The sequence below is a fragment of the Otolemur garnettii genome, unplaced genomic scaffold (assembly GCF_000181295.1).
Source record: "Otolemur garnettii isolate 467f Iridium unplaced genomic scaffold, OtoGar3 scaffold00108, whole genome shotgun sequence".
In the NCBI taxonomy this organism is placed as follows: Eukaryota; Metazoa; Chordata; class Mammalia; order Primates; family Galagidae; genus Otolemur; species Otolemur garnettii.
The window spans coordinates 2,611,255-2,630,549 of NW_003852503.1; the positions used below are offsets into that span (position 1 = coordinate 2,611,255).

General features: G+C 41.9%; 1 long non-coding RNA gene across 2 annotated transcripts in view; it reads left to right on the forward strand.

Moving 5' to 3' along the window:
- LOC111727477 overlaps positions 1–19,295 on the forward strand; it is a 174,728-nt gene that overhangs the window by 56,895 nt on the left and 98,538 nt on the right. For both annotated transcript variants that reach the window (XR_002775032.1, XR_002775033.1), the window contains exon 2: positions 9,196–9,301. This is a non-coding gene — a long non-coding RNA (uncharacterized LOC111727477). The remainder of the gene's footprint in view (positions 1–9,195; positions 9,302–19,295) is intronic.

The following is a 19,295-nucleotide window of genomic DNA, read 5'->3' on the forward strand; positions in this document are numbered from 1 at the left end:
ACTAGTACATATATATTCATTTTACTTATATGTATTTATGTATAGTGATTCATGTTCACTTATATTTAAGATTCATATTAAATGAATATTCATTTCATGTGAAATCCTATATAAAGAAACAGTGCTGATTTAGAGCAGTGGTTCTCAACCTTCCTAATGCTGCAATGTATTTCCTTTGTTAAAAAGGGGTCGCGACCCACGGGTTGAGAATCACTGATTTAGAGAAATGCCCCCTCTGCTCGTTTCTCTGAATGTACAAGTAGAAGGAGGGGAAGAATAGATATAAAATGCCTGCTCCAGAATTGCTAAAAATGAAGTTTGTGGAATGGTATCAAAAGAAATATGTCAGATGAGCAATTCTTCAAAAATTCAGCAGTCTTGTACTGCCTCTCCACCCTTCCTCAATTGCTTCTACTATCCCTAGTTCCATTGCATTCTCTTCTTCCACCCTGGCTCCAACCATGGTCAAAGTAGAGCTAAGATAAAGCCAGAAAGAACATTGTTGATACCCAGGGAGATCAGGTTATCTAAGCATTAATCAAGAACTCACAAAAAAATGTAATTTATTCATATCATTCAACTTCTTGAAAGAAATAGTTGTTATTGTGTAAAACATTATTTCAAGAAATGAAAGTCTTTTTGATACTGGACTTTTGATACTGGATTTCCAGGCTCTTGGTCTCGACAATTCGATGAATGAATCAACGGACCACAGGATCAACAGTAGGTTAGGTTTTATTCAGCAAGTGTTACAGCTCTCACAAAGAGCCAAACCTTGCAAAGCAGGATCAGTAGTAAGATAGGTTTTATACAAGTGTCATAGCTCTTACAAAGAGCCAAACCTCCTTGCAGAGCAGGATACAAGTGTTACAGCTCTTACAAAGAGATAAACCTCCTTGCAGGGCAGGATACTAGTGTTATAGCTCTTGGTCTTCTGCTCTCTCTCCCTCAGAGGTCTGCGGAGATCTGTGCTTGGGCTCTCTGCTCAGGGGCTTATATAGGGGCAATTGTCCAATGAGCTTTTGGGTCTTGAAAACAGACCAACCAGGAGCAGGTTTTGAAAATGGACCAATCAGGGATGCACTGGAGGAATCCCCAGTGTTTTCCCTTGCTTGTGTCTGGTTCCTTTGGCTACTAGAGCCTCTGTTGGGGTATGGAAGCTCCGGTCCCTTGCCTACACTCCAGCCTGCTCCAGCCTGCTCCAGCCTGCTGGTTCCTCTGCTGGCTGCTGCCACCAACACCACCAAGACGGAGGTGGCAGTTCCTCCAGCCCCACTTGGCTGAGCTGGCTGGGGCGCCACCTGTCCGGTATCATTTTGACTGTCAATATCTAATTCATTATCATACTCTTGAAAGGGCATTTTTTTTCCTGATATACATAGGGGGAGGCCCAGGATTAAAGACAATTTTTTCTTACCCAGGGTTAACATGTGGTGCTGGAGCAGGTCCTGAGACAAGACTTGTGGTCCCAGGCCAGCTCCTTGTGCCAGGCTGTTATTTCTCAAGATTGTACTTGAGATTTCATAGGAATTCAGCTGCTACTCTGGCCTGATTAGCAGGACCTGAGACCCAGACTGCCCTTAGGAAACTCACAATCTAATGGGAAAGTTGGTTCAATATAAAGCCAATTGCTCATTTCAGGGACCTATTTCCTGGTATAACAAATAAACCTTTTTGTACATCTGAGACATTTAAAATAATCTGGGACTTCCTTTTCTTTTCATGTAAAGCTTTGACAAATGTAGAACATCTGGACATTAGGATGGATAATAGGAGAAGTGCTGAAACTCCTCAAAATGTGTTTTTTTTTGGTTGTTTTCCTCTCACTACTTGCTAACCAGAGAAAGGATTTGAAGTGGTAACTCAAGCTTGCAGGGTGGTGATCTTCTTTGGGATCTGTCCTTCCCCGGGTAGGATTAGTAATTTTGCAGATTCCACATCATCTCATTTTATACCAGTAAATTTTGGTGGTATGGCTCATCAGCTGAGATGATCCAAGTCCACACCAATTATTTTACATCTAGTATCAGGTTTTAAAAGACTAATCTGGACGATTGCCTCAATTCTAGACATAATTTTATTCTTTCAAAGGAGCCTTAAACTACTGCACTGCCACTAATCACACAGATGACCTCACTGCAAAAAGAAATCATCTATCGTAGATCACAGAACTCTGGAGTCATCAAGACTCTGGGGACTTTTAAATAAAATCATAAAATGTGAGTTAAAGTTCACAGATATCTCAGGACTTTTCCCTTAAACAGGAAGAACGGCATCATTATTTTCGGGCTGCTAATAATTTCCTACTAGACTTATTTGGAAAATCCCCCTAAAATGTTTTGACATCTCTGATACTGTGATATATTATGATGGCAGCCGTCTTTCCATCCCTTCTCCTGGTTTTGTGCTATGATCAATGTTGCACTTGTTCTTTTTATTTAATTCAACTTCGTGTGGTTTCCCAACTTCCAGAAAGACTGTCCCCTTCTGGGCTGTTCTGTAGCGAGCTTAGTGTTTTGGATACAGTGTCAGCCAAGTTGTGCCCAGGTACTCAAGAATGGTTAAGGAATTTAAAAACTTATATAAGGACACTTGTGCTATCTTATTTAAACAGTGGAGAAAAGAGGAGTTTCCAAAGCTCTTGCTTTCTAAAAACATGGTGACTATTATTACTGCTTCAAATGAAACCCATCACACTGTATCTTCATAACTTTTAATAGCAATGATGTGAGGTTGGTTTTATTTTCATGATTATCTTGATATCTTAGTTGCCTTTACAAAACTTAGATTTCTAAAACCTTTCAGTGGTGGATAAAGTTTTCATTATCCATAAGACCTATGTATTTTCTTTTTTTTTTTTTATTAAATCATAGCAGTATACATTAATACTAACATGGGGTACAGTGTACTGTTCCTATATACAATTTGAAATACTTTCATCCAACTAGCCTTCATGTCATTTTCTTAGTTATTGTGTTAAGACATTTATATTCTACATTTAGAGAGATTCACATGTACCCTTATAGGATGAACCATAGGCGTGATCCCACCAATCACCCCAGCACCCTCCCCCCTCCCCTCCCCTCCCTCTCCCCATATTCCTGGGCTAAAATTGGGTTATAGTTTTCCTATGAAAGCTTAGTTTCATAGTAGGGCTGAGTACATTGGATACTTTTTCTTCCATTCTTGAGATACTTTGCTAAGAAGAATATTTTCCAGCTCCATCCATGTAAATATGAAGGAGGTAAAATCTCCATCTTTCCTTATGGCTACATAGTAATTTTCAATGCACTGAACAATGATGCGACCCTCAGGTTTGTTTGAATGGCACTTGCCACATTGAGTAGGCATTTTGAATTTTCTCAAGGATATTTTTCCATGTCTCCTTTAATTTTTTTTTTTTTTTAATTCATGAACAAGGTTAATATAACACATGCCAATCTGGTGAATGTATTGGGATGGCTGGAGAGGAAGTGGCTGGTATCAGACTGGGTCAATAATAAGCTCAGAATTAGAACAGCTTTCCTCGAGACCTGACTAATCATACTGAAATATCAGGATATATACATGACAACAAAAAGGTGGGGAAGAGCCATTCCAAGACGAAATCCTTCCTTTTCCGGGACACAGCTCAGAGGGAAAACCACATCCTCTTATAAGCAGGCCTTAATTTATTTAAGAAGATTCAATAAAAATGTTTCAACTCACAAAAAGTATTTATTGAATGTTTGCACTAAGTCCAAGGCTGAAGGGCATATTATCGGGAGAGGGTAAAATATGTAGTGAGTGTGCGTGGAGATCAACTGGAAGGAAACGACAGTAAGTTCAGGTTAGCTGTTGCAGAAGATGGAGGAGTAGAGCTAGCTGTCAGGCATTGTGCGTTGGGCCACAGGTAACAGACAGACAAAACGGAGCTCTTTCCTAGAAGGAACTTGCAGTCTAGTAGAGGTTAAAACTCATAAGCAAGTGATTTCATTAACACTGTGATGTGTGGGGTGCTGCTGTAACAGATGCAGCTCCCTATCACTTCTTAGGACTGGGAAAGGTTTCCTGAGGAGATGATGTCTGATCTTAATCTTGTCTGGAAAATTGTTTATTTAGTGCCTGTGAAAACTCTGAGGCCTTTGCTTGATGTAGAGGATTAAAAAGAAGGATAAAGGTGGTTGGTATCTATCTTTCAGGGGGATTATGGTCTCATTTAAGAGACAAACAGGTTATGAAACACACCATGTACACTCAGAATAGAATAGGGTATGGACTGTAATAACAGAGGAATACGAAATTATTTAGTAGTCGAGAGGAGGAACGCTTATGTTTCTGGAGGGAATCAAGAAGAGTTGACTACCCAAGCCCTTCACCAGTGGATTAGCACTGGGAATGGAGGGATGTGAAGGTGCAGGGGAAGCATCTGTTTCTGCCTGAAAGAGAGTAGGGATTGGCAAAGACTTCGTGGAGGAGGCGGCATGTAACCTGAGCATTGAAAATTAAGTGGAATTCTCCGAGGTTGGGAAAATGAGATAAGAACGGGAGGGAATTCCAAAAAGATGAGATGGTATGAACTAAGCCATGGGTTTGTGAAAGGCTGTGGTGTATTTGTGAAAGGCTGTGGTGGGTTTGTGAAAGGCTGTGGTGTATTTGTGAAAGGCTGTGGTGTATTTGGGGGAACAAGGCCTATTTTGGTTTGTCTGGGACCGACAGGGCATGGAAGGAATAGGAGGAAACAGGTCAGGAAAGTGGCCTGGAGCAGACTGTGAAGGACAGGCTGAAGAATCTGTTGTGTGTTTGTTTGTTTGTTACTGAGAAGGGAATGAGGAGCCATGATTACTTGGGTGGAAGTTCTAAAAACTTGAGCAGCGGAGGAGGGGAAAGGATTGGATGGGAGAAAGATTAAGAAAGTGGTTTTCAAAAGGGATGGGCAATCTATCAGAATAACTTGGGACACTTTTGTAAAATATGCAAGCCTGTTTTTTTTTTTTTTTCCTCAGTCTTCTGAGGAAAAAAGTAAGAATTATTATTATTTTTGAGACAGAACCTCAAGCTGTCCCCCTTGGTAGCGTGCCACAGCACATAGCAACCTCCAACTCCTGGGCTCAAGCAAGTCTCCTGCCTCAGCCTCCCAAGTAGCTGGGACTACAGGCACCCGCCACAATGCCTGGCTATTTTTTGGTTGCAGCCGTCATTGTTGTTTGGCAGGCCCGGGCTGGATTCAAACCTGCCACCTTAGGTGTATGTGGCTGGCACCTTAGCCACTTGAGCCACAGGAGCTAAGCCAACAAGGATATTTTGAAGGAACTTGCTAGGTGATACTCCCTTCCCTCTGCCACTGTGCTCACGCAGCCAAGAGATGCTCCAGCCAGGTATGACAGGGGGGACAACAGAGGGTAGATTTGAGGGCTGTATGAGTTGGAATTAAATAAGATGGATGGAAAAAGGTGTGATAGAAAATGTGATAAATATTTAGGTATTTTAGTCCCTGAGATATTATAAACTGAGATAAGCCCAAGAAGAGGAGCAGGGTCTCTGGGCTAGATTAGGGTTTTACTTGATACAGGGGGGATTTGAGGTCCCTCTACCAGTTGGTAACATAAGAAGCCGGAGTTCAGGAGAGCGTAAAACCATACACACTCACGTCCAATTGTGAAGCAGTAGAAAATGCCATATAAATGTTCTGTGAAGTCTACGGAAAACCAGAGGCAAGCAAGATTTGTGCCGGCTGGCACAAACAAGTCTTTGTGAAGTGGACCTCATGCTCTGAGTTGCCTCTCAGAGGACTAGTAGTATATTCAACTTAGAGAGATGAAAAAAATAAAAATGGAGCTCATTTACTGAAAGGTATTGAGGTGAGGAAAATAAGTGCTGTTTCAAGAGATCTGGAAAGTAATATGAATGACTAAATCATAAAAACTAATATGCTCCTGTTTATTCTTCACTCCTAGAAGAAGCCGTTATTATTCGCAACTTATAGATGAAGAAATAAGAACAGAGAGGTTAAATGAATGGCCCAAATGGTTGCAAGTGGATCAGTGGGCCTGGAATCGCTATCCCTTAGCTTGAGATTCTTGTTCTAATCCATTAGGTTGTGTGTCCTTAAAGGCAACATTTATTTATTTATTATTTTTATGTCCCTCTTGACCTGGGATATAGCCTGTCAATACGTTATTTGTTGAAATCAACTGAAAGTGATCAGTTCTTTTATGTATTGAGTATTTGCCAGCTACACGTAAGACTAAACACAGAAATGTAACATGGTAGGACTAGAAAGTACCTTATAGATCTTCTAATACAACCAGCTTACTTCATAGAGCAGGAAATTAAGGCTCGAAGAAAGGAAGAGACTTACCTAAAATCTCACATCCAGTTATTAACAGAACTGGATCAATACCTAGATCTCAACTTCTCAACCAGGACTTTTCCCCGTACCATTCCATCTGACCGAGCCACGTATGCAGAGGGCGAGGCAGACCACCCTCTTCTGAGCACTCCAAAATTAGATGGAAATAGGAGAACATGGATAGGCATAAGAGGTGATTTCATAGATAAGAATTCCTTAATTTTTTTTCCATCAGCAGTCTAATCAATTGATTTAATAGCTAGAACAAGAGAAGGCCAATATAGGAATCAGGCACAGGAATTAATAAGCAATTGATCTGAGAAAAGAAAAACAGTAACAACAACATATTAAGGGAGGTGGTGCTTTTTCAGTGGATTATGATGGAATGCTGTGAGTCAGCTTTGTTTGTCTTGCCATCTTTTAAATATAAAACACAGTCTTACCTACCCAGGACAGATGTGAAGAAACACTGTCCCTGGTTGGAGAGCTGGATGAGGAAGTGATGGGAGCAGAGTACAGCCAGAAGGGTTGAGGGTGGGCACGCAGGATCCCAGCAGGCATCACCAGCTGTGTAATTTTGAGGGCTTCTCACTACTTTCTCTCTGACCTTGCACATCTGTAAATGACGGGGTTTGATTAGATCTATCTAGCTTTTGTTTGACCCCTTAGTTAAACCCCTGCCCAAAGATAATGAACGACTCCTTACCAGAAAGTGAGGTGAAAAATGAACTTGAGGCTGTTTTATGCAATTGTCGACGTAAGTTCCTAGAATGAACTTGAGGCTGTTCTACACCATCACGGATATTGGGTCCTGAGGGTGGGCAGATTCTGGTCCCGCACCAATCTTGAGCAGCAGCCTCCTTCTCCCACTCAACACAATCCCTTTGATATTCATCCATGCTGTCTCAGGTATTCAACAACAATAATTTGTTCCTTTTATTTCTGAGCTGTATTCCATCGCCTGGATATACCACACTTGGCTTATCTCATTAATCAATTGAAGGACAATTTGGGCTGTTCCCAATTTGGGGTGATTTGAATAGAATTACTATAAATATCCAGGTGCAGGTATCTATCTGAACATAAATTTCCTTTCCTTGAGGGTGGATAACCAGAAGTGATTGATCCTTTAGATTTCATCTCTTCTTACTTTTGAACTTTGGTTTGCCTCACCCCCCCTTGACTCACTGTGACACTGGGCCCACAGTGCTGCCTGCTGCTTCCTCAGATGAACAGACCCTGTCTACCAGTTTTGTTTCCATCTCTCCCATCCCACAGCCCTCCTCTTCATGGCTAGGAGTGCCTAGCATGTAATAAAACTGGAGCCCATTTTAATTAGTCTAAATCTTTCTCAGCTGTGAATTTGCTGCCACTTGGATTATTGCACCAGTATCGTAGTACCCTCTGCTGGCCGGTTCACAAAGCTGGCTTTATGCCTGCTCCAGGAGAGAATCTATAGGTGCACCAGAGAAAAGAAAATTAATTGGGGGGAGTGGGGAGGAGGAGTGGTGGCAGACTACCATTGTAGTGACAGCCTGACGGGGACACTTCATGTATTTGATGCTACACATATAGATAAATGCTGCAATATTTTTGTGGAACCCTGCAATATTGTGCTTGTCTTCTCAATTGTAGGCAAAGATGGGCTGTCTGGAAAGCTGGACTCAGCCTGGAGCATGTTCCCCAGATTGCTATTTTGTGAAGGCTTCCGCATACAAACGACTCAGATCCAAACATTCAGAAATGATCTTGGAGGGCCATCTGGTTCTTGCTGGTTCTAAAAGCTTCATTCAGCCTGGGGTATGGATCCAATGCAAAAGATAGTGAGAGCTCTTCACTGAAGTTTAGTATACTCCACTGACCAAGGCTAGGAGCTGGCCTTTAAAAATAGCCAGGGCCGATGCTCCAGAGGCTAACTGGGGATGCCTTCCATAGGTCAGTGGAAGTCTGATAAATATTTAATTGGTGATGATATGCTTGTATGGCGATTCTCTCTTTCTCTCTCATACACTCACACAGAACAGCACAATTTTGTATCATCAGGGAACATGTGTTAATTTGTTTGGGTGTCTGAAACAGTCTGGGAATTAGGCTGAACCAGCATGTCGGGCAGCGAGGTCTATCACAGCCATGTAATTGTCATGATGTGTCATTTTTAATTTGTGAAGACAATACTGCCAACCTTGCTGTTTGGATAATAGCGCTGATGGATTTGCCATTTACACTCGCTGGTTGCTTGCCTTTCTGATCAAAGGTACAGCTACACACTTTGTGGCCAAGGGGCAGGGAGTGTTTCCTCGTTGGGAGGCTCACAGGCTTGAATAGGGATGGGAGCCTGTGATCTCAGCCTCAGCTTCTGACTCTGACAAGTCCAGTCAGAGACTGGGCTTCTTGGGAGGGGCACACAGGGCCTCAGGGAGCACAGATATAAGACAGCCATTGGATCAAGCACAACACGGGGGCACAGGCATGGCTGTCACTTGATTCATTTTTTATTTCCGTGGACTTTGGGTGTCCCATCTGAAAGTGGCACGAGGGGAGGTGTGTGTGTTTTCTTTAGCTTATGCAGACAAAACCAAAATATATCCTATGTTATGACACTGCAATTTATTCTTTAATATTTTCTTATATTCCAGGATTTAAGGTTCTTGAATGCTTAGACTGTGTCTTATTTCTGTGTCTCCCATACTAGCATAGCACCTAGCATAACGAAGACATAATAAAGGAGCTTGTTAAATGCTCTGAATAAATGTGTGCCCTTTTAAAGGACACTGCATGTCGGATGACATCTATGAATCTTGGGGTCATGGGGAAGTTATTTCACCCTTACTGCAGGTAATTTGTCTTCCTGTATTCACTTTCAGTGGAGTTTCAGGCGTTCCCCATCTTGCCAAGACTGTGACACTCCAGGAAATCTCTACTACTAAAGAACAACAGATCTAGAACGTCTCTTAGATGAAACAACTACTGGTAAGTCCCTACCCACAAGTTTAACATTTGTTCCTAAAATGTACCGAATAACTACATAGATCCCCATGTCTGGGAAGGAGTACCCAGGGTCCCTGCTGAAGGCCATAAAGCACAACCTCTCAGCAGTCAAAACCAAAAGGTAATGAATATAACATGCTTCTCTGTCCTAGTATTCTCTAAAAGTGAAATGGCATTTAAAATCATTTCTGTTCATCAACAAGTTTAGCATTATCGGTTTTATAAAGCTCTAGAGAGGCATATGGTCTCCAAGGAAGACTGGATAGGGCTTTACCAGCCTTTGCAACAAGGCTTTTTCTCTTCCTCTCTTGGTGTATCATACTTTCACATGGAATCTTAAGATTTCTGTTTGGGTAAGGTTCCCACAGGGGCTCCACCTGCCATGGTTCCTTAAAGCGTTGGCTAGGGAGCTAGAGACCCAAGTTGGCTCCTGATAAGTTTACTCATGATAGTAATTGTAGTGCTTCTGTTTTCTTTCAAATCGTTGCAAGATATAAATAACATAGGAATTACCATTTTAGTCATTTTTAAATATACAGTACAGTAGTCAAGTATATTCACAGTGTTGTGCTACCATCACCACTATCCATCCACAGAGCTCTTCCGCCTTGAAAAACCAAAGCTGTTAGACCTCTTAGGCAATAACTCCCCATCCCTCCCTCTCCCCAGCTCCTGGCAACCAACGTTCTTTCAGTCTCTTAAGAATTTGAACTCTGGTGTATCCCATATCAGTGGGTTCATATAGTAGTTGTAGTTCTGTGGCCAGCTTATCCATGCGTCACGTAGCATAATGTTCTCCAGGCTCATCCATGTTTGAATTTCTTTCTTGTTTAATACTTAATCATGTTTCACTGTTTAGATAGGCCCCATTTTGTCTCTTCATTTATCCATCCATGGACACTCTTTTGGCTTCTATCTTTTGGTTATTAAGGATCATACTGCTATAAATCTCTCTCTAGGTCTGGGCTTCCAGTTCTTATAGGTACATACCTGAAACTTGTTAGAAAGATCAAGTGGTAATTCCATTTGAATTTTTTTAAGGCGTCATCACATGTTTTTCACAGTGGTGGCACCATGTTCCACTAAGAATTCCAGTTTTTCCACATCCTCATCAAAACTTGTTACTTTCTTTTTTTTTTTCCCCATGAGTAGCCATCCTATAGGAGCCATGTGGCATCCCATTATGTTTTGATTTGCATTTCTTTAATAGTTAGTGTTGTTATTTCCACCCCCTGCACTTATTAGTCACTTGTATCTCTTTGAAGAAATGTGTATTCAAGTCCATTATCCGTTTTTGAATAATGGCCTTTCCTTTTTTGTTGTTGTTGAATTCTAGCAATTTTTTATATATTCTGGATCCTTTATCAGATCTATGATTTATAAATATTTCCTTCCATCTTTTAATTCTGTTGTCTTTTAATTCTGTTACTTGTGTCCTTCAGCACACAGAAGTTTTTAATTTTGAGGCAGTCCAATTTACGTACCTTTTTCTTTTGTTGCCTGTGCTTTGGGTTCAAGAAATCATTGCCAAATCCAATGTCATAAAACTTTGCTCCTATATTTTCTTCTAAGAGTTTGATACTTTTATAGTTCAGGTCTTCACGTAGGTTTTTAATCTATATTGTATAGTACCTGTTCATTCCTCCCTAGACTGACTTTCTTGAGGAGAGAGACTATGGCTATTCCTCATTGTATTCTCAGCACTTCTTAGCATATATGAAGGCTGTCTGGAAAGTCTCCAGCCATGTAATATGAAAAATCGAGACCTACATAGCTAGACACTTTCTGGACATCCCTCGTATACCTGGCACCTAGTGAATTATAGTTGAATGAAATAACTTTATCAGTTACAATGATAATAAACCAAATATTCCACTTTTAGTGATTTGCTGCCTCCATGGAAACTATGCCAGTTCAAAAATTTTAACTACCTGAGGAGCCAAAAAGAAATCCTTGAGTTAAAAAGGCAACTCTACTTTCAAAGCTTTCAAGGGCTTTTTGGCATTTAATTTATTTACTTTTTCCCGAGGATGTTTAATGGAATATTTGGGTATCTGTCATAATAATTGTGCTTTTATCACATTGTCCTTGAGTGCCTTTATTGAAGGCTCTGTGCATAGTTAGTTCTGTGGGGATAATAAAGATTGCACCAGGATGTTTCTTTCATCCACATGGGTCCCTAAAACCCCGAGTGAAGCGTGGGGTAGAGAGCTGGCCAAGTTAGTTTCTTGTCCTTGGGTAAATCATTCCCTATTTCTGAGCCTCTCTCGATTACTTTTTTTTAAAACAAGAGAGGGGAAATTAGAGCACGTACAGGATTTCTTCTAGTTCTAAAATTATAAAAGTTTAGGTATTGTTGATAGGACGATTCAAATAGGAGTAGAAATGCAACCCCTTCTGGGAAAACGGGAAGACGACATTTGCCGTCATCTGGCCTCTCAAAGAGAAACTTCCTGCCACAGAAATGTTCAGGGCAGTTAGGGAAAGGGAAGACTGGGAATCAGCCCTTGGGGTTATGTTTCTACTTTTGCCACAAATGCTGGTTTGGAGGTTGGGGGGCTTTGAAAATGAAATAAAATTACTATTATTGATGTTGCTGTTATTGAATCAAGGACATCTTCTTCATATTTTTAGCCATTCTGGAGTGAATTGTCTCATACTTGGATGTGTGGGGTGCAACCAGTTGAAAAGGTAAAAGAGCTCTTTAACAGTAGTTAAAAGTATGAGTACCACCTACCCCACCCTTACCCCACCACCCTCACCAAAACTCCATTTGCCCTACATGTTTTCTGGGCATGTTTCAACAATGTTTAAGAGACAGTTACAGCTCCCTGAAAGATATACCTGCAAAAGGTGGCCCAGGAGTACTGGTATCTGATCCTGAGGGTTCTGTTTTGCTATGGCCATTATCAGACCTTTTCTGAGACTGGGACACTGGGCCATCCTTATACTGCCAATCCAACAAGACCTAGCTAGGACATGGGGAAGATCTGTATTCTGACTTCTGTTCTTTCTATCTGAATGAGGTTTGGGCAGGTGACTTACTCTTGCTGGGAATAGCTTTCCACAACTCCAAATAGTAAGGATTTTACCTATTGTTAGATTGTCAGAAGAGGGGGAAAGGAAAGGAACTAAGTTTTATGGAGCACCTTCTAAGTGCTAGGTACTGTTAGGTATTTGTGGAAATTACCTTATTAGTGCTCAAACAGTTCTATGAAGAAGCCATTGCTAGGCTTATCTTAGGATGGGATAATTGACGCTCAGAGAGGTGAAGTGGCCCGTTTAAAGTCACACAGCAGATACACGGCAGTCAGGATTGCAGTCATGGCTGCTGGATCTATAGCCCGTGTTCTTCCCCCTGCGTCCCCAGACCTTGACCTGGTGTAAAGCTGACGTATTTTGAACTGATAGGGACTCGCTCCCCCCTCTTTCCACTGCTGAAGTTGCTAATTTGCTTCCTTCCTTCCAGTTCTTGAGAAAGGGAGCTCTTTCAACCTCTGGGTCTTCTGTTGTTTTACATTTGCTGAAGAGCAAATACCATCTATTTTTCTCAGAAGTCATGTTTTCTAGAGAAAAAAAGCAATTTCTCGTCTGATTTGAGTGGCAAACAATTGCTTCAAAGACAAAGGCCCAAATGTAAACGAAGCTTCGTCTGTCTGTGCTCCTGCCTTGAACCAACGTTTCTCTCTCTTTTCTTTTTTCTAAATGCAGTCTCCAAACTTGTTCTCACTGGGGCCCTGGTGAGTGTGATGGTGTCCAGATTCGTGCTCTGGGGACACAAAATCACAAAAGGCCTAGTTGACATCCATTCTGCATCTGGCTTATTTGATGCCAGAGGAGCACCAAGGTCTCCTGAGAGAGCCAGGAGAGATTTGCCTCCTGCAGAGGTTTGGATAAGCCCCTGCTAATCTCTGTGGCTTCTTAAGGGCACACCTGCTTGTCTGCCAGCCAGCAGCCTCCTTGCTCATTTCCCCTGGGATGGCTAGGGTCAGAGGGCCTCCAGAAAGCCTTTTATCTCCACCCCCCACCAGCCCCCCTCACTAGCACCTGGGTCCACACTTAAGACTTCCTTTCAGGAGAGGTCAAGATGTTGTCCCTCCCAGGATGGGGGCCGGGGCTCTTTCCTTCCTTTGGAGGCGGGTTGCTTATTCCATCCTTCTCAGATCCACGTTTGATTCAGAGTTAATCATGCACGGCTCAAACTTCATCTTAGGGGGGCGAAGCTGGGCTGAATTGGTTTCTGGGCTGTTGAGCTGTGAACACATAGTAGGTGCTCAATAAAGAAAGCTGCTGTCTGATTGTGACCTGCTTGTGAACTCAGAAAAGACACTGTCCACTTTCAATCTGTTTGACCATTGGAACGTAACAGTAAGACCAATAATGCTACCAGGTCAGGGAATCAGGGTGTTATTTCTGCTTTGCTGTGGGAGACCGAGGTTCTCCCTTCCCTCTTTCCCAAAATCACATTTTCCTTCTTGATTATCTTTAGGAGTGGTTAGTGGTTAAATTGATGTGTTTAATGTGAGCATTCTGCTGAAGATGGGTGGCCAGAGACTGTTGTTTGGCATAGGAAGCTTCTAGTTTGCCTGCTTTCTTTTTTCTTCCCCTTTCTTCTTTCCTTTCTCTCTCATTTTCTCTACATAAAATGGAGACAGATTATTTTTGAAAAGGGCACTATCTATTAATCCGGTAATTTTAGTATGAGAGTGTGGCAAAAATATCTAATTTAAAAATCTGTGACGTCTCTTCCTTTGACCTCACCAATTGTGCAGGTTTATAATCCTGCTTTCCCCTAAATCCACTAATATCTGTTGAGCCTTTCTTTAGTTTGGGTCCCTGGGCTGAGTAAGACAGGACGAATCCAGTCCCTGGGAACTTTGGTTTCACTGGGAAGATAGTCCAATGGAGTTGTAGAATAGTTAATTGTTGTGGATAGACAGATTGGTGACCAATATGAGTATTAAAAATGGAGGGGGCAGGCTCGGCACTCGTAGCACAGCGATTATGGCACTGGCCACATACGCTGAGGCTGGCAGATTTGAACCCTGCCCCAGCCTGCTAAGCGACAATAACAATTGCAACAAAAAATAGCCAGGCGTTGTGGTGGGCGCCTGTAGTGACAGCTACTTGGGAGGCTGAGGCAAGAGAATCGCTTAAGCCCAAGAGTTTGAGGGTGCTATGAGCTGTGACACCACGGCACTCTACCTAGGGTGACATAGTGAGACTCTGTCTCAAAAAAAAAAAAATAAAAGGAGGTGGCAGGGAGGGGAATAAAGAAACATCACTTGCTCTGATTATGGATCAGGCGTGACGTCATAAGCTTATACAATACATGCTTCATTTATCTCCCTTAAAACCAGGCAAGATAGTATAATTCCCACTGTATAGATGAGTAAATGGAGGCCCAAACCCAAAGACATTAAGTAATATGGTAGGTTAGTTGCAGAACTAAGACCATAACCGACATGACACAATCCTTGAACATCAAGCTGCAATTTGAGGCTGACACTTGATCTGAACGAACCCTGAATTCTGTCATGTTCAATCCGTATCCAAACGTGGCTGCAACAGAGACAGGAATCTGCGTGGGCAGTTCCTCTGGATATTAACACTCCCAAGTGATTTTCTTTTAAAGGGAAATGAATGTTAAAATAATTTACCAGCTAATAGCTAATTTTCCCCTTCCATGTGGATTGTTCATATAGCAGGGTGTATGGTGACTTTAAACAGTGGGCTTTAATTATTTTAGCTAGAGTGTTCTAGCTCTTCCTCTGCCTGCAGCGTCCCACCATGATGCCTCCTGCTCCCTGAAAGGCCTTGGCGTTGTCTCTCCTCCGAGGCTGTGGATACAAATGGATCCTCCGCCCCTCCCTCCTCCCCAGTGAAACACACAAACAGCAAGCAGACAGACAGCATCTAAGAGGCTGCAACTCAGGGCATAATATTGTGGCAGAAAGTAGAAAATAAAGCAGCCAGTGCTGGGTGCAGGATAATAGCATAATAGCATAAGTGTGAGAGAGTCAGGAGGCGGTAATGGCCCCGGAGATGTAGAAATTCTGGGAAAGTAGGGCAGTATAAAAGCGGAGACACCATCTGTGGGATCCAGGCAGTTGTGAGAGACTCTGAATGACACAATATGGAGATCTGTTACACAACACAACCAATCGTAGTAAAGGAATCATCTGTCCTCACAAGCGGCAGGCGGCCTTTGTTTGAAACGCTGCTGTCCGGGCTGTGAATACCTGTGTGGTTGTGATTATAAATAGCAAGGCTATACGTTGCCTCTTCTCCCACCAATTCAAATTGCAGAACGTGAGAATCAAAAACATTGATCTTTCCTTTCCTCCTTAGATGGACTCTACCCTGGACTACTGTGGGTGCCACACATGTCTTCACCCTGTCTTATCCAAGTATAATAAACAGCTATACCCTTTAATGGATTTCTCCTTTGCCTGCCTTCCCCCTACCCTTCCCAGCCCCTAACAACTTCCCTTCTGTGCTTTCCTCCTATGAGATCTACTTTTTTAGCTTCCCCATATGAGCGAGAGCATGTGGTGCTTAACGTTCTATTCCTGGCTTACTCCACTTAACATAATGTCTTCCAGGCTCTGATCCATGTTGCTGCGAATGACAAGATTTCATTCTTTTTATGGCTGAATAGTATTCCATTGTGTATACACACCGCACTTTCTTCATTCATCTGCTGTTGGACACTTGGGTTGATTCCATATCTTGGCCATTGTGAATGGTGCTGCAGATGGGGGTGCAGATGTCTTTTCAACACATTGATTTCCTTTCCTTCGGCTAAATACCCAGTAGTGGGGTTGCTGGATCATAGATTTTTAAGGAATCTCCATACTGTCTACATATTGGCAATGCCAGCTAAGCAGGAGTAACTTAATCTCTAGTGTTCTATAGCACTCTGGGGTGGTGACAGTTAACAGTATGTTGTATATTTTCATATAATTAGAATAGAGGACATTGAATGTTCTCTACACAAAGAAATGATAAACCTTTGAGATGATGGAAATGATAATTAGCCTGATCTGATCACAATACATTGTACATATCACAACATCATGATGTACTCTGTAAATATGTACAAATACTATGTATCAATCAAAAGTAAAAGAAAAAAAGAAAAAAAACCCAACCCAGCTATGTCAATAAACAGGTATATCAAAAAGGGATTGGGAAAGAAACTTGAGTTTTACAGAGTGAGTGCTGGGCGTGAATGTTTGGCATTGTCTAGATCATGTGGTCCTCATAACAACACTTGGGGTTGGTAACGTTGTCCTGATTATGAGGATGACAAGAAAAAAAGACTCAGGGAAGTAAAATGTCTTGCTCAGCTTTACTTCGTGGTGGATACTGGATTCTCATTTGGGGCTGGATGACTTCCAGGGCAATGCTCTTATCACCTTATTCTATGTTTCCCAGACGTGGAAGAAGCAGTGAATAGATAGCATTTCTCCATCTGAGATCTTTTTTTTTTTTTTTTTAGAGACAGAGTCTCACTTTGTCACCCTGGGTAGAGTGCCGTGGCATCACAGCTCACAGCAACTTCCAACTCCTGGGCTTAAGTGATTCTCTTGCCTCAGCCTCCCAAGTAGCTGGGACTACAGGCACCTGCTACAGTGCCTGGCTATTTTTTTTGTTGCAGTTTGGCTGGGGCCAGGTTCAAACCCACCACCCTCAGTATATGGGGTTGGCTCCCTACTCACTGAGCCACAGGCGCTGCCCTCCATCTGAGATCCTTTCCCAATTATTCATTATCCAATAAAGGTTCTTTTCACGTGATGTGCTTCTCTTTATATCTCTGAAAATTTGGAACCCAAACTTTCAAGCAATTAGAATGATTTTCTATATTTTAACTTTAGTAGAAAGAGATAAAGGAGAGGCAAACCAATTAGCTTAGGGATTTAGACACAGAATTACCTTTTATGATGTAAGTTTATTTCAGTGCAACTTTTTGGTCTAAACATTTCTATTTTCTACCATTGACCTTTGACTAGTGAACTTTATAACAATAACCCAGAGGTGTGGCAAGGACCTAAATCATTAAAGAGGATGAAGGAAGAGAGTAGAGGAAAGAGCACTGACTTTGAAGGTCCGAAGGACATGGACTTGAATTCCTACACGAGCAAACAGGCCATGGCTCTAAGGAACCTGATCATTCTAACTTGAGCTCCACTAGCTGGAAGATAGACATGTAGGACCTCAAAAGGCCATTGTGGGAAGTCAGTGAGATGACGTGTGTATAAATCATCCAGGAGGAGGTGATGTATTGTCCCTGCTCAGAAAATCTGTTTCCTTCATAAAGTAAAAAAGTAATTTTCAACTGCAAGTCACGCAGAGTGGATATTGGTCATTTATGGTTTTCTCATTTTGTACCAATTGGGAGACATCTGTAAGTGGTTCAGGAAGGTTGGAGAGACTACAGACATTTTGACCACAGAAAAATCAGAAGTGCCCTGGGAGCATGCTCCTGGTACAGAATTTATTTCCTGGGAAGTGAATCTCTGCCTCCGTTGTTATTCTTGCTTCTTTCAGTGAAGGCTCTCACAATGATATGTCATTTCTACTGAACAACAACAGTAAAAACATAGAGTTTTCAGCAACTCATAGTAGACTTCACAAGTTTATTGCTTTAATTTAACAGCACGGTTTTCTCTGAGCAGTCCTAGCCAAGCAAAGTACATGGTAAAGTACCAGGCTTAAATCTCTACGTTGGCTGAAATTTCTCTATCATCTTTGAAATTTCTCTATAATCTATTGTTTTATTCCTCGACTTTATACCCAGATACTTTACTCACCTTTAGAGTCTGTTTTTTCCTGTTTCGATAGCTCTAGATAGGTCAAGTGCATATCCGTGAGCCCTACACGGTAGAGACCCCATAAAGAAGAGAATTGCCTTGAGAAACATATTTCATCTTATTTACCAATGAGCCTCATGAGAAGTGACTTAGGAGTTAAGACCACTGTCTGGTTTTGTAGCGGAGAAGAACTTGGTCTGAGTCCTAGATTGACCCCTTACAATCTTACAAGATTAGGAAAGTGACTAAACCTTTCTGAACCTCAACTTCTTTATGAATAAAATATATCTGGCTTATTAAGAAATATAAGTCATTAAATAAAATTACCTCCCTGTTTATCCCACTATTAGCTTCATTTAGCTACTTTCTGTTTCTTTGAGACAGTGATTCTCAAACTAGTTTATTTGCTCAGTGTTTTCTCCTTGCCTTGGCCCAAGGGGCACTGAACTATTTGGAGCCTCTCAGTTGAGGAGGACATGAGGCTGGGGTATCACCCCTGGCTCTTGCTGTTCCTCTCCTTACCTCTCTGGCTCATTCTCCCTCCCCTGGAGGGGGTGTCACTGTGCTAATGTCAATATAGCCCATGTGGGGCTTCCATCAGGGGCCTGGAACATAGAGACCATTTTGTCTATTTGCAATGATTTGTTTCTTCCTGCAGACACTTCTCTTTAGCATTATTGATCTCCTCTGTCTGCTGAGCCACACCAGATACCTTTGACCCTGGTTTGCTTCGGAAGCAGTCAGGGGAGCCGCTTGAGACCATCTGACATTGTGACTGCATTCAATTCCTCTTTATGTTTGCATATGCCTTTCTGTTTGGCCTTGAAATGGTTCATACCACTGCAGGTGGAGGCCAGGGTCTGCATCCTTTGTGTCATGCTTCTCAATATAGTAATGGCTTCTCTTAGGGTTAGAATCCCTTCCTCCTCCACTCCTGCTGCCACAGTGAAGGAAGGAGCTTGGTTTCTTCAAAGTTGGGGTTTCTTCTTCATGAAGTTGGTCCATATCATGTCTGAATGACGTAAAGAAGGGGCTCGGGGAGAAATTGTATAATCAGCATACATAAACAGAAATGATAGGATAAGATGGGGAGTAAAAGGGGCCCTAGACTAAAAGTGGGGATGCCATCTTCTTTCTTTTATTCTTTCTATTTCAAAGTT